Consider the following 14,127-nt stretch of genomic DNA (forward strand, 5'->3'; position numbering starts at 1 on the left):
AAATGTTAATAAAAGGAAGAAGTAAAAACAGATACTCAACTGGTAGGATGGAAATGGGAAGGAGAGAGAATACTGTAAACAAGCTAAATCTTTATCTCTCATAACAGGAAGTATAAAGGGATAAATAAAAACAGTTGCATATACATATATCCAAAAGAATTGAAAACACAAGTGCACACAAACACATATATGAACGCTCACAGCAGCGTTATTCATAACAGCCCAAGGTGGAAACAGTCTAAATGTCCATCAACTGACGAATGGATAAGCAAAATGTAGTCTATACATAAAATGTAGTCTATACATACATTACTTTATGACTAGCCATCATAAAGTAATGGGGCACTGACACACCCTACGACATGGATGAACCCTGAAATCACTACACTAAGTGACAGAAGCCAATCATACAAAGTCACATATTGTGTGATTCCATCTATATGAAACATCCAGAAAAGGTAAATCTATAGAAACATAAAGTAGATGGGCCTGGCGCAGTGGCTCACGCCTGTAATTTCAGCACTTTGGGATACCGAGGCAGGCAGAGCATTTGAGGTCAGGAGTTCGAGACCAGACTGGCCAACATGGGGAACCACCACCTCTACTCAAAATAAAAAACAGTAACCGGGCGTGGTGGTGCATGCCTGTAATCCCAGCTACTCAGGAGGCTGAGGTAGGAGAATCGCTTTTGCTCGGCCAGTGTGCTCCCGAAGCCGGCTGCGGGCCGAGAGCACCTCCCCCCAGTTACAAGAATCAAGACTGTACACAGGCATTGCCAACTTGCCCTTGGTTGAGAACCACTGAACCTAGGATAAGACCATGTTCAGAGATGTACACTTAAAATATCCCTAGGAGATTCTAATACGTAACCAGGGTTGAGAACTATTGATATAAGCCAATTAGTGAATCCAGTTTCCTGTAGGTTTTTTCAGGTTCCCTTGCATCTATGTGTGGTCATATGACTTAGTTCTGGCCAGTGAGATTTAAGTGGAAGTTTGCTTTGCTAGAGGGTTTGTGAGAGGAAGTCTAAGAAAGATTGTACTTTATTGATGAAAGGTGACAGACACAGCTTGTCCTGGATGTCCCGGATGCTGAGGCGGCTCCTGAGGTCCAACGCCCCGAGCTGCAGCTCAGGGTTTCCGGTGATGCCGCCCCGCCCCGGCGAGTCCGCGCAAGCTGCCTGAGAGGAGGTGTCCAGGCGGAGGCAGTTCCTGTGGGAGCACAAAGCCCCCTTTTCCGCCTTCCTCACAGACAGCTTCGGCTGGCAGCACAGCTACCTGCGGATCTCCCTCATGGAGAAGAGCAGCCTCATGTGTCAGTACTGCATGCCCGAGGAGGGGTCCCGCTGACCCCCAAGGTCAACCTGCTGACCACAGAGGAGATCCTGACCCTTGCCTGGCTCTTTGTGAAGGAAGGCGTGGAAAAAGTTCCGGCTCATGGGTGGAGAGCCGCTCATTCAGCCGGACATGGTGGACATTGTGGCCCCGCTCCAGTGGCTGGAAGGGCTGAAGACCATCGGTGTCACCACCAATGGCATCAACCTGGCCCGGCTGCTGCCCCAGCTTCACAAGGCTGGTCTCAGCGCCATCAACATCAGCCTGGACACACTGGTGCCTGCCAAGTTTGAGTTCATCGTCCGCAGGAAAGGCTTCCACAAGGTCATGGAGGGCATCCACAAGGCCACGGGCTGTACAACCCTGTGAAGGTGAACTGTGTGGTGATGCCAGGCCTTAACCAGGATGAACTCCTGGACTTTGTGGCCTTGACCGAGGGCCTCCCCCTGGATGTGCGCTTCATAGAGTACATGCCCTTTGATGGTAACTAGTGGAACTTCAAGAAGATGGTCAGCTATAAGAAGATGCTAGAAACTGTCTGGCAGCAATGGCCAGAGCTGGAGAAGCTGCCAGAGGAGGAATCCAGGACAGCCAAGGTCTTTAAAAATCCCTGGATTCCAAGGCCAGAACAGCTTCATCATGTCCATGTCTGAACATTTCTGTGGGACCTGCAACCGCCTGTGAATCACAGCTGATGGGAACCTCAAGGTCTGCCTCTTTTGGAAACTCTGAGGTATCTCTACGGGATCACTGCAAGCTGGGGCCTCCAAGCAGGAGCTGCTGAGAATCATCCGGGCTGCCGTGGGCAGGAAGAAGCGGCAGCATGCAGGCATGTTCAGTATTTCCCAGATGAATAACCGGTGACCCATCAAGTCATTTTTGATGTTCCACGATTCCCCACCAGCTAATCCAAGCATTTCCTCCTGGGACCCCCTCCATGGTCAGGGTCTAAGATCCAGAATGAGTTTCTCTAGCCAGATGGCCACTTTATGGAAAGGATACAGGGTTCCCCAGACCCCTCTTCTAGCCCAGCAGCAGCTAGGGTGTGGCTCTTTTCAGAGACACTACACTTCCCATGCAGACTCAGATGCCAACTCAAAGTGCCTTAGCCCAGGTTCCTGGGCTCCTGCTGCCCCCTCAGGACCCCAGTTAACCTCAGAACAACTAACGCATGTGGACTTGGAAGGACGGGAAGCTATGGTAGATGTGAGCAGGAAGAGCGGGTGGCTGTGGCCTCAGCCATGGTCCTCCTGGGGCCTGTAGCCTTCAAGCTTGTCCAGCAGAACCAGCTCTAGAAAGGAGATGCCCTGGTGGTGGCCCAGCTGGCTGGAGTCCAGGCAGCCAAGCTGACCAGCCAGCTGATCCCTCTGTGCCACCATGTGGTCCTGAGCCACGTTCCAGGTGCAGCTGGAGCTGGACAGCACGTGCCATGCCATGGAGATCTGGGCATCTTGCCAGACTCGGGGCCCCCACCAGAGTGGAAACGGAGGCCCTGACCTCTGGTGCAGTGGTCGCCCTCACTCTGTATGACATGTGCAAGGCTATCAGCAGGGACATCATATTGGAGGAGATCAAGCTCATTAGCAAGACCGGCGGCCAGCAGGGGGACTTCCATCGGGCTTAGTTCCTGCCCTTCTCACCCATGGCCCAGCCAGGTCTGGAGATGGGATGCAATTTAAGCTGAGGGAAAAATATCAGTTTCCTTTAATCACAGTCACTGTTTACCTTGAGCACTAAACCTGAAGTCAGCCTGCTCTACTACTAGGCCTGCTGCTAGATAATCTTTAATGACTGATGGGGCTTCCTTTCTATAGGGAGGATACCAGCAGGCCCTTAAGCCTTCTAGGACACTAAGGTCATGGGAGCTGGACTGCAACAAGCAATGCTAGATAACTGAGAAATCATGTTCTTTCTGGACTATTTCAGACAACCAGTCTCAGACAGTCCAGCCCAGAAATTTTCCTTCTCATTTTGGGTTTTCTCTTCTCCTACTTTCCTGGGGAGAGATTAAGGGCTCATTAAGCAGAGGAACCCACTTTGAGGACAGCAAAGCACAAGCTTGCCTGAAGAATGCATCTCCCCAGCAGCTCTGCCTCCCTAAGTCTGTAAAGCCACAGCCCTGCCCTGTCCTGACTTCATCTCTCCCTCTGCCCAAGTCTATGTCCCATCAAACTTGCAGCCTTTCAGCTTAACAGTTGCCTGGTCCTGTTGGCTCCCTTTCCTCAGGCCCCCTCCTCTGAAACAGGATGTGCACACGTGGGCCACAGCCCTAAGGACTCCTGGCGGACCACATAGCCCACACCTGGCCGTGCTCACGGCTGTTCCACCCACCTCTCTTTATTCTGGAGCATATCAGGGAAAGAAGAGTTGACGACAGATTGCCTTCACCCTCGGCGCACAAATAAAGCTACGATGCCAACTTTGCAAATGCAATAAATAAATAAATAAAGTAGATGACTAGTTGCCTAGGGTTGGGGGAGGGGCAATGGGGAATGATTGCCTAATGGATATGGGGTTTCCTTTTGGCATGGTGAAAACATCCTAAAATCAGATAGTGGTGATAGTTGCACAACTTTATGAATATACAAAACCCCACTGAATTGCACTCTTTAAAATGATGAATTTAATGGTATGTGAATTATACCTCATTAACTAAAAATTAAAAAAAAAAAAAACACCTACAGAAACAGCTCTATAAGCTGAGTATTAGAAGTATGGAAGGATCCACCAAAAGGCAAAGTTGAAAGACACTCCTTCTTAGGAGCAGGAAGAGGGCTTGGGAGGGCAATTGCTTTTCATTATTAGTCCTTCTGGATCCTTTGATATATATATATAATTTTAAATGTGTCTGTATTACTTTGGTAAAAATTTTAAAGAAAATTTAAAGGAAAAAAGTGATAAAAGAATCTTTCTTTCTTTGTAGCCTTGGATAAGCTAGCAACTGGTGTAAGCAATAAATTTTCTCTCTTATTTCCAGGCAAGCTGCCAAATTAAATCCCTTTCTTTTCCTGCTGATGTCTGCCAACGTGGTGTCAGAGACTGAAAACTAGCTTCTAAGTAAATAGGAAAAAAGAAAAATAAAAAGCACATTCTTAACTAAAGTCACACATTTATAATTCTTCAAGCTCATGACTAACACAATGTTTTTCATAACCCTGGAAAAGTGAGAAGCATGTCATAACTCACAAATAACCTCTGAAACCATTTAAGAGCTTTTCAGCAAAAGAAAGGAGAGTGTTAAACAGCAATAACCTGTCACTTCAATCCAGATCTAAATTCCAAACCAGTAGGACAAATGTACACAGCCACGTGTACATGAACTCTGCAGATATCAAAATAGAAGTTTATGCTTTCAACTGAGCAATCCATTTTCCTGGAGAGAACACTTTCTTCCTGCAAGTGAGTATGAAAGGCCTCAAATCCAAGATTTCTGAGCAACTGCTCCTGAAGAATCCAGTTTCAACTCCTACAAAATGCAACTGCAACTTAGAAACAAAATGCAGACATATTTTCTTTTTTCTTTCTTTCTTATTTTTTTTTTTTGAGACAGAGTCTCGCTCTGTCGCCCAGGCTGCTGGAGTGCAGTGACATGATCTCGGCTCACTGCAACCTCTACCTCCCAGGTTCAAGTGATTCTTCTGCCTCAGCCTCCCAAGTAGCTGGGGTTACAGGCACCCGCCACCACACCCAGATAATTTCTGTATTTTTAGTGGTGATGGAGTTTCACCATGTTGGTCAGGCTGGTCTCAAACTCCTGACCTCGTGATCCACCCGCCTTGGCCTCCCAAAGTGCTGGGATTACAAGCATAAGCCACCGCACCTGGCCCTTTCTCTATTTTCTTTTCTTTCTCTATTTTCTTTTCTTTCTCTCTTTCTTTCTTTCTCTCCTCTCTGTCGTCTTCTTCCTTTTTTTTTTTTTTTTGACAGGATCTCACTCTGTCACCCAGGCTGGAGTGCAGTGGTGCGACCTCGGCTCACTTTAACCTCTGCCTCCCAGGCTCCAGCGATCCTTCCAGGTAGCTGGGACTACAGGTGTGTGCTACAACACCCGGCTAATTTATTTATTTATATATATGTATATTTTTTGTAGAGGCGGGGATATTCTCATGTTGCTCAGGATAGCCTCGAACTCCTGAGTTCAAGCAATCCACCCACCCCGACCTCCCCAAGTGTTGGGGTTACAGGCGTGAGCCACTGCACCCAGTCTCGCACACATTTTCATTAGGTGCCCTCTGATGTCAGCAGCTGGTTGAAGGTTTAATGGTGTAGAGCGCGCGCAGAGTGGGGTGGGAACTTGTGTGTCTCACCCCTGCCCCACCCCACTTGGGTTTCCCTGCAGTTTCCACCAGAGTCATAAGCAGAACCTAAAACAAATGGGTTTAGAAGTAACTTTAGCCTCTTTGGCTACTTCTGGTGCTCACCGAATCCAGAAAAATGTTCTTTTTTAACGTCCTGTTATTTTGCACAAAGGATTTCCTGCTTAAGAGTGAGGAGCAAAACCTCTGGCTTTTAACTCTGCCAAAGACCTACTTGAAGTCAATCTGCACTTTTTTAAATTTTTAGGCGCAGCAAAGTCTTATCTCATTCTATCTGCATTTTATAACAATCCCACATTTTGACTCTACTTTCCTCAAGCATTCTAACCCTTCCGTGCCCTCGCTGCCAGCCACCCACTCAAGGGAACTTCACACACTCAAGAGCGACAGGGGCTGGACAGAAGAACCTGGCAGCTGTCCAAAGCCTTCAGTGCCTAATTTCCCACCAAGAGCAAGAAGGACAAGGCTTCTTCCCTGCGGCCTCCTCTTGCCAATCCTCACTGGATTCTTAGTTCCTGCCTCAGTGTTATTTTCTCCAAGCAACACAGCAAGTGAGGCCCGATGGGTCTGGAAGGCTTACACGGCCCAAAAGGGCAATGACGGTGGGCTTCAGAGCTGTGGTTGAGAGTCCGGAGGATTTCAGCCTGGATTTCACATACCATCCTCATTATGAGGAAGGAAGCAGCTCCCATATGGGAGCTGGGAGGTGGGCTGGCTGCCGAAAGCACCAGGTTCACCTCCTAAGGGTTCACATTCGTGAAAAAGTTTCTCCTTCCCACTAACTGGATCCTATTTGGCCTGGTTTGAGTCATGTGTTCATCCCTGGGCCAATCACTATTGCCTGATGGAAGGATTCTGATAGGCCACATCCAAGTCACATGATCATGTGGAGTCATGTGCTCATCTCTGGACCAATCACTGTGACCTGGTGGGCAGATTCTAATAAGCCAGGCCCAAGTCACATGATCACCTGCCTGATTGTGGGGGCAGGAAGTCAGGATTGTAGTTACCAAAAGAAGGGGAGTGAGTCTCCAAGAAACAAGAACTGTGCTTTCTCTATGTATATCTACTCAAAAACAGCAACAGCAAACAAAAAATTAGAAGGAAGGTTGAAGACAAACACTAGGAGCATAAAAGTCTCTCCTACTGTCTAGACAGATGCGTCCTTAGGATCGACCTCTACATACCATTTTGTAACTTGCTATTTTTACTTATTTGTTGAGGACTTAGTATATGCAGTGCTCTAATAAAGTTCAGCACAGAGGATGCACAGAACGACTGGGAAAAAAGGTAAGTGCAGCTAGGTGTGGTAGTTCACACCTATAATCCCAGCACTTTGGGAGGGTGAGGCAGGAGGATCGCTTGAGGCCATGAGTTCAAGGCCGGCCTGGGCAACATAAGAAGATGCCTGTCTCTAAAACACTAAAATAAAATAAACTAGCCAGTGTGGTGGCACATGACTATAGTTCCAGTTACTCAGGAAGGTGAGGCGGGAGGATCACTTGAGCCCAGGAGTTCCATGCTGCAGTGAGCTATGATCATGACAGAGCGAGACTGTGAGTCTTTAAAAAAAAAAAACTAAACACATTTTTTAAGCTTTTAATATAAATGACCAAACTGTACCCAGAGGGATTTCATCTTTGTATACCTACTCACTGTGCCTAGACTTCCCTACCCACCGGCCTCAGTTAGCACAGCCATGGAACCATCCTCCCACAGAAGACAACGCTCAGAAATCTCTTTCTGGGAAGGCCTTTTCAGGAGGCCTCAACCTCCAATTCGAGTCTCTGAGGCTTAAAAATTGAAAAGGCTGGAAAATGTCCATCTTAGACCCTTTCACCCCCTTATTGGAGGCCCCGTGCCCCCTCTGATGTCCTTCTCTCCTGTTCCCCTTCAGGTGTTGGCCAGAGATAACTTAAAGCAAGAACTGTTCAGGACCATTTAAGGTTTTTAATATCAGAGCTTGGGAAGACTTACTGGTGGAATTTCAGGCATCAGGACCCACAGTGGAGGAAATCCTGTAATTTGATGTCAGGCTGACTTGGGTTTCATCTCCAGCCTTACCACTTATTAAGTATGTAGCTTTGGGCAAAATACTGAACAGATCCTCCAGTTATTTTGAGGATAAACTTGAAAGTACTACTATATTTTAAATACCCATCAAACGATCTGGTTTAAAGTCAGCACCCGGTAAATGTATTGTTGCACTGTGACTTGCTTTGCTGTTTGACCTTTGCCAAATCCCCGTGTCTCTGGACAATGAGGGTTGAATGAGATGTTCCGCCTGTTCTGAGAGCCTGGGATTTCTGAGTGCAGGATGTGTTGGAAGTCCAGAGAGGCATGGTGTGTGTGCATGCATGCACCTGTATGCCTGTGTTTTGTGTGGGAGCATGAATATATGTGTGTCCCTTGGCACTAGGTGAAGATGTTACCCTTGGAACCCCAAACCCCATGGAGGCAGAGAGCTTTCCAGCTTCCTGCCACCATGTCAGGGTGGCAATCACTTGAAAGTTTTGGAAAACCTGAGAGGGTGGCAGGGAGATGGATCTGTAGGCGACCAAAGTTGGGTTGCTAGGGAGTCACCTCCACTCCTTCCCCCAGGATGCTTGAAACAAATAAGGGGGCTGAGTGGGTTTGGCCTGGCTCCTCTGCAACTCTGTATCTGTGCACTGCAGGCTCAGCTCCTCCTGCAGTGTGCTGGCTGGTGGCCAGGCCTCATTTTCAATGTTCACAGCTAAATTGGATCCAGATGTTGCTGAGGAATCTGATGTTAAACAAATGCATTCCCTGGGCAGCCGTCATTTCTACTGCAGAAGGGCAGGAAGCCTCAGACCCCTGAGCCTGGGCAAAGGTGTTGGAGGGGCCCGAGGCTGATGGGATCTCCGGTTGTTTCTTCTGTGGGGCGGTAGGGTGTTCCCTAGCTGGCCTAACTTATGGCCAGATTATCATGTTCATGAAATATCTGGTCAAATGATGGGCTGGGCCTCTTTCAAAGGTACATGAATCCCACCTCTCCATCTTGGGAGCTGCCTCCAGACCAGCTTGATTTCTTGTGTGCTTTCCTTAACTTGAGCTTGTCCTTTCATCAGGCTTGGAAGGGTCTGGCTGCATGGAGCCAGTGGTGGGACATGTCAAGGGAGTCCAGGAGCTGAGCATGGATGCTCTATCGCCCTCCTATGTTTGGAAATCTACTGAATGTCACAGACAGTCTTCCTTCTCTTCCTTCCAAGGGTACTGTGCACCAGGCATTCAAAGACAGCACTTGGGAGATCTTCATAGCAGCCCTCAAAGTAGGTTTTAGCCTCTGCTCAGAGTAACTGTAAATAACTCCATGGAGGTTACAACAGCAGAGGCTGGTGGAGCCACAATTGAAGTTGAGGTCTGACTGACATTGAGGGAGTGTTTTCTCCCTCTTCCATGGTGTATTCATCAAGCACTGGTCCTGACACCAGGGGACACAGATGAACCAGAAACCCTGCCCTGGGGAAGCTGGTGGGGCAGCGAGGAGTCAATAACAACTGAGACAGAGTCGAGCGAAGGGTGGGCTGAAGCAGGGCTGGAAATGACTTCCGTGGAGTGCAGGGGAGGGAGAGACACAGCTGCAGAGGGGTGCTGACTGAGTCAGGGAGAGGCTGTTACGGAGGAGGACAACCCTCGGGGATGGTGGCTCTCTAAAGGAGCAGGACATGGCGACCAAATGCAATGCGGGATCCCAGGTTGACTCTTGGATTAAAAATAATAATAATTTTTTAAAAAGCTACAGGTTGGGTGCAGTGGCTCACGCCTGTAATCCCAGCACTTTGGGAGGCTGAGACTGGTAGATTGCCTGAGCTCAGGGGTTTGAGACCAGACTGGGCAACATGGTGAAACCCTGGCTCTACCCACAGTCCAAAAACTTAGCCGGGTGTGGTGGCGCACATCTGTGGTCCCAGCTACTTGGGAGGCTGAGGGAAAGGATCGCTTGAGCTCAGTAGGTGGAGGTTGCAGTGAGCTGAGATCACACCATAGCACTCCAGTCTGGGCAACAAGAGTGAGACTGTCTCAAAAAAAAAGAAAAAAAAGTTACGAAAGGCCTTACTAAGGTGATTGATAAAATTTAAATATGTAGTCTATTTTAGATAATAATAGAGTGTCAATATAAAATCTCCTTAATTATATTTAAATTGTGGTTAAAATTACAAAATTAAAATACAAAAATACTAAAAATACAAAAAGTATCCGAGCATGGTGGTACATATCTGTAGTCCCAGCTACTTGGGAGGCCGAGGCATGAGAATGCTTGAACCCGGGAAGCGAGGGTTGCAGTGAGCCAAGATTGTACCACTGCACTGCAGCCTGGGGAACAGAGTGAGACTCTGTCTCAAGACAACAACAAAAAGAGCCTATGCATTGACATATAGCCAAGTGGTAACATATCAACAACTGATGAACTTAGATGAAAGATATAAGGGTATCTTATACAGATACGGAAAAGAAAAGAAAAAAGAAATAGGAGCAGAAAAAGACGTCAGTAAAGGAGAAGTGGGAGAGGGCAGAAGGGCAGGGTCCTGGCAGCCCAGAGAGGGTGGGTGAGTCCAGGAACTCAGCACAGGCTGTGGAAGGCAGGGGTGGAGAGATAGGGTGCAGAACAGTGGGAAGGCCGCTGCCAGCCTTGGAGTGCAGGAAAGCACAGGGAAGGTAGGAGGAGGAGGGAACCATTGTTTAAAGATTTCTCCAGTAATGTGATGGAGGCTAGGGGGCACAGTAGGGGTGAGCAAAGGCCTCCTTAGGATGGGAGCATCCTGAGCCCTTTTCTAGGAAGAACAGAAAGGGCTGACAGAGAGAGAGAGTTGATAAAGAATTAGGGACACTGGGTGCGGTGGCTCACGCCTGTAATCCCAGCACTTTGGGAGGCCAAAGCAGGTGGATCATGAGGTCAGGAGTTCAAAACCAGCCTGGCCAACACGGTGAAACCCTGTCTCTACTAAAAATACAAAAATTAGCCAAGCGTGGTGGCACATGCCTGTAACCCCAGCTACTTGGGAGGCTGAAGCAGGAGAATCGCTTGAACCCGGGAGGTGGAGGTTGCAGAGAGCTGAGATTGCACGACGGCGCTCCAGCCTGCAGATGGAGAGCAAGACTCCATCTCAAAAAAAAAAAAAAAAAAAAAAAAAAAAAAAAAAAAAAAAAAAATTGAGAGAGCCCGTGTTTTATTTCCCTATTTTCTTAGCTCTTGACCCAGTGTGGCATCATCTGCCTGGCTTTCTCCTTCATGGCAATGTGAGCTCTGTGAAGGCAGTAATTCTTCACTCCTTTTCTTTATCTTCATGGCTTTGTCCCCAGCATATGGCAGGGCTCTGTAAGTAATTTTGAATTAATGAGTGACAAGGTGTGTCTTAGTTTTCTGAGGTGGCTGTAGTAGAGGACCATGGACTGGGCGGCTTCAAAACAGGAATGTGTTGTCTCACAACTTTGGAGCCTGAGAGGCTGGAGTCAAAGTGTAGGTGCTGGCTCCTTCTGAGGGCTGTGAGGGAAGGATCTGTTCCAGGCCCTCTCTTTGGCTGATAGACAGCCCCCTTCTCCCTGTGCCTTTTTGTTTTTGAGACAGGGTCCCATTCTGTCCCCAGGATGGAGTGCAGTGGCACGATCATAGATCATTGCAGCCTGGACCTCCTGGACTCAAGTGATCCTCCCACCTCAGCCTCCCAAGTAGCTGGGACTACAGGTGTGCCCCACCATGCCTGGCTAATTTTTAATTTGTTTTTAATTTTTTTTTTGAGATGGATTCTCATTCTTGTCATCCAGGCTGGAGTGCAGTGGTACAATCTCAGCTCACTGCAACCCCCACCTCCTGGGTTCAAGTGATTCTCCTGCCTCAGCCTCCCAAGTAGCTGGGACTACAGGTGCATACCACCACGCCTGGTTAATTTTTTTGTATTTCTAATAGAGACGGGGTTTCACCATGTTGGCCAAGCTGGTCTCGAACTCCTGACCTCAGGTGATCCGTCCACCTCGGCCTCCCAAAGTGCTGAGACTACAGGCATGAGCCACTGAGCCCAGCCTTAAAATTTTTCCTGAGACAGGGGTTGTGCTGTGTTGTCCAGGCTGGTCTTAAACTCTTAAACTCCTAGCCTCAAGCAGTTCTCCCATCTCAGCCTCCCAAAGTGCTAGGATTACAGGCGTGAGCCACTGTGCCTGCCTGTTCTCCCTGTGTCTTTACAATATCTTCCTCTGTGAATGTCTGTCTCTATGTCCACATTTCTCAGTTTTCTAAGGACACCAGTCATATTGGATTAGTACCCATCCTACTGCACTCGTCTTAATTAATTACATCTGCAATGATGCTATTTCCAAATAAAGTCACGTTTTTGAAGTGCTTAGGGTTAGGACTTCAACACATGAATTTTCGAGGGACACAATTTAACTGATAATGGGGGAGGCAGGGGTAGGGGTGCATCTGGGTTTGGAGGGGAGGGGCGAAGGCTGGAATCGGTCTAGGCTGGATGCCAGGGGCAGGCTGACCATGACCCTAAGACTGGAGACTGGGATGGGGTTGAGAGCACTCAGTTGAGTGTTAAAAAAGAAGTAAAAAAGGTCCTCCTGCTCTGTGTGGCCCTGGAGAGCTGGACTAAACCCAAAGGGAGGATGTTTTGGTTCCACTGAAGGGAAGCCTGTATGTTAAGAGGAATGCCAATCTAAGCGCAGAAAGAAGGAAGGTGCTCTGAGAGTGGGAGGTGAGTGTCCCTGTGGGCTTGGGGCTGAGGACACAGCTGGGGCCTGAAGCTCGCAGGTTGTCCAGTGAACCGTGAGGTGTGATCTCGTGTCTGTCCTCCTGCTGAGGCCTGGCTGGGAGCACTAGCCACACATGGGCAGTCCAGGAGGAAGCTGAGGGCTGGAGAAGGCTCTGCCCCCACACTCCTCCCTGTGGAATGCCCCCTGGCCAGGCCAGTTACAAAGTGTCCCTCAGGGTCCCCAGAGTTGCTCCCCAAGTTGACTCTGGGCTGATCAGGATACCCAGACTTTGTGGGTCAGGTTCTGTCAGTAATGTTGGGCCACTCTGTTCCTGGTTTTCCAAAGTGGTTGTAACAGTTTACCCTCCTGCCATCAGTGGATGGCAGAGAGTTCCAGGGAGTTCCAGTTGCTCCACATCCTCTTCAACATTTTATATTTTCTGTCTCATTTATTTTAGCCTTTTTGTTGGGGATAGCTGTGGTTTTAAACAGCTAAACCACACTTTTGTTGGTGCTACCATAGGAACCTGCCATGCCCTGACAAGCTTGAGTTCCTATACTGTCTGCCGTTACAGCACGTGTGGCATTTACAGTTGTTCACTTCTGCATGTGCTCTTCTGACCGTCTCTTGTCTCCACTACACTGGAAGCTTTGGAGGGAAACGACTGCATCTGCTTATTTTCTCCATTTCATTCCCAGTGTAGAGTCCAGAGCCTGCCACATAAACAGCCCTCCAGGCAACTAGGATTTCGGGTAACGGTGAGTGATCTCTTAAAGTAGTGACAAATATGTATATAGGGACACGTGTTCTCAGTACCTCTTGAGACTGTGCCTCAGGAAAAGACATTTTTTTAAAAATATACATTTATTTTGATCTAAGTTAAATAAGTCCAGAAGTAAGGAGTCCAGTCGCTGAACTCGTGCTTATGGTGTGGTGACCTGTGATTGTTGGGAATTCAGGCTTGCTCTCTTTGGTGGCTCTGCTGTTCACCACTCTAGGCTTCCACATCGTGGTCTGTGATGACTGCTCAAGCCATCAGTTCCGAATTCCAGCCAGCACAGCGGGAGGAGATGAGGATGATGCTTCCGTTTTTAAGAATGTTTTATGAGGCCGAGCGTGGTGGCTCTAGCCTGTAATCCCAGCACTTTGGGAGGCCGAGGCGGGCAGATCACGAGGTCAGGAAATCGAGACCATCCTGGCTAACATGGTGAAACCCCGTCTCTACTGAAAATACAAAAAATTAGCCGAGCAAGATGGCGGACGCCTGTAGTCCCAGCTGCTCAGGAGGCTGAGGCAGGAGAATGGCGTGAACCCGGGAGGCGGAGCTTGCAGTGAGCCGAGATCGCGCCACTGCACTCCAGCCTGGGCGACAGAGCAAGACTCCGTCTCAAAAAAAAAAAAAAAAAGAATGTTTTATGAAGTTGTATATACACTACTTCTTCCTATATCCGCAAGTCACATCACATCACCACATATGCAAGGGTTCCTAAATAGAAGTTAGGACTCAATTTCCAAGAAGGGGAGAGTCACCAGCAGTGCCTGCCACAGCCTTCAGTAAATATGTATTGACTGGAGGAATGATCTTAGTCTGCACAACAACCCTCTGAGATAGGTGTTGTTATTCCCATTTTATAGGTGAATACACTGAGGATCAGAGAGGTTAAAACAGCCTGCCAAAGATAGTAAATGGGTGGCCCTGCAGCCCTGGGGCATCTCACCCCAGATTTGCCCAGCTGTTGGCTTCCTGCAGCAACCTGGACATTGTC

At 48.3% G+C, this 14,127-nt stretch overlaps 1 pseudogene; it reads left to right on the forward strand.

The window, feature by feature from the left end:
- LOC102145645 (molybdenum cofactor biosynthesis protein 1 pseudogene) lies at window positions 1–4,055 on the forward strand (annotated as a pseudogene).
- Window positions 4,056–14,127: the final 10,072 nt, after the last annotated feature.

Source organism: Macaca fascicularis, chromosome 20 (assembly GCF_037993035.2).
Source record: "Macaca fascicularis isolate 582-1 chromosome 20, T2T-MFA8v1.1".
NCBI lineage: Eukaryota > Metazoa > Chordata > Mammalia > Primates > Cercopithecidae > Macaca > Macaca fascicularis.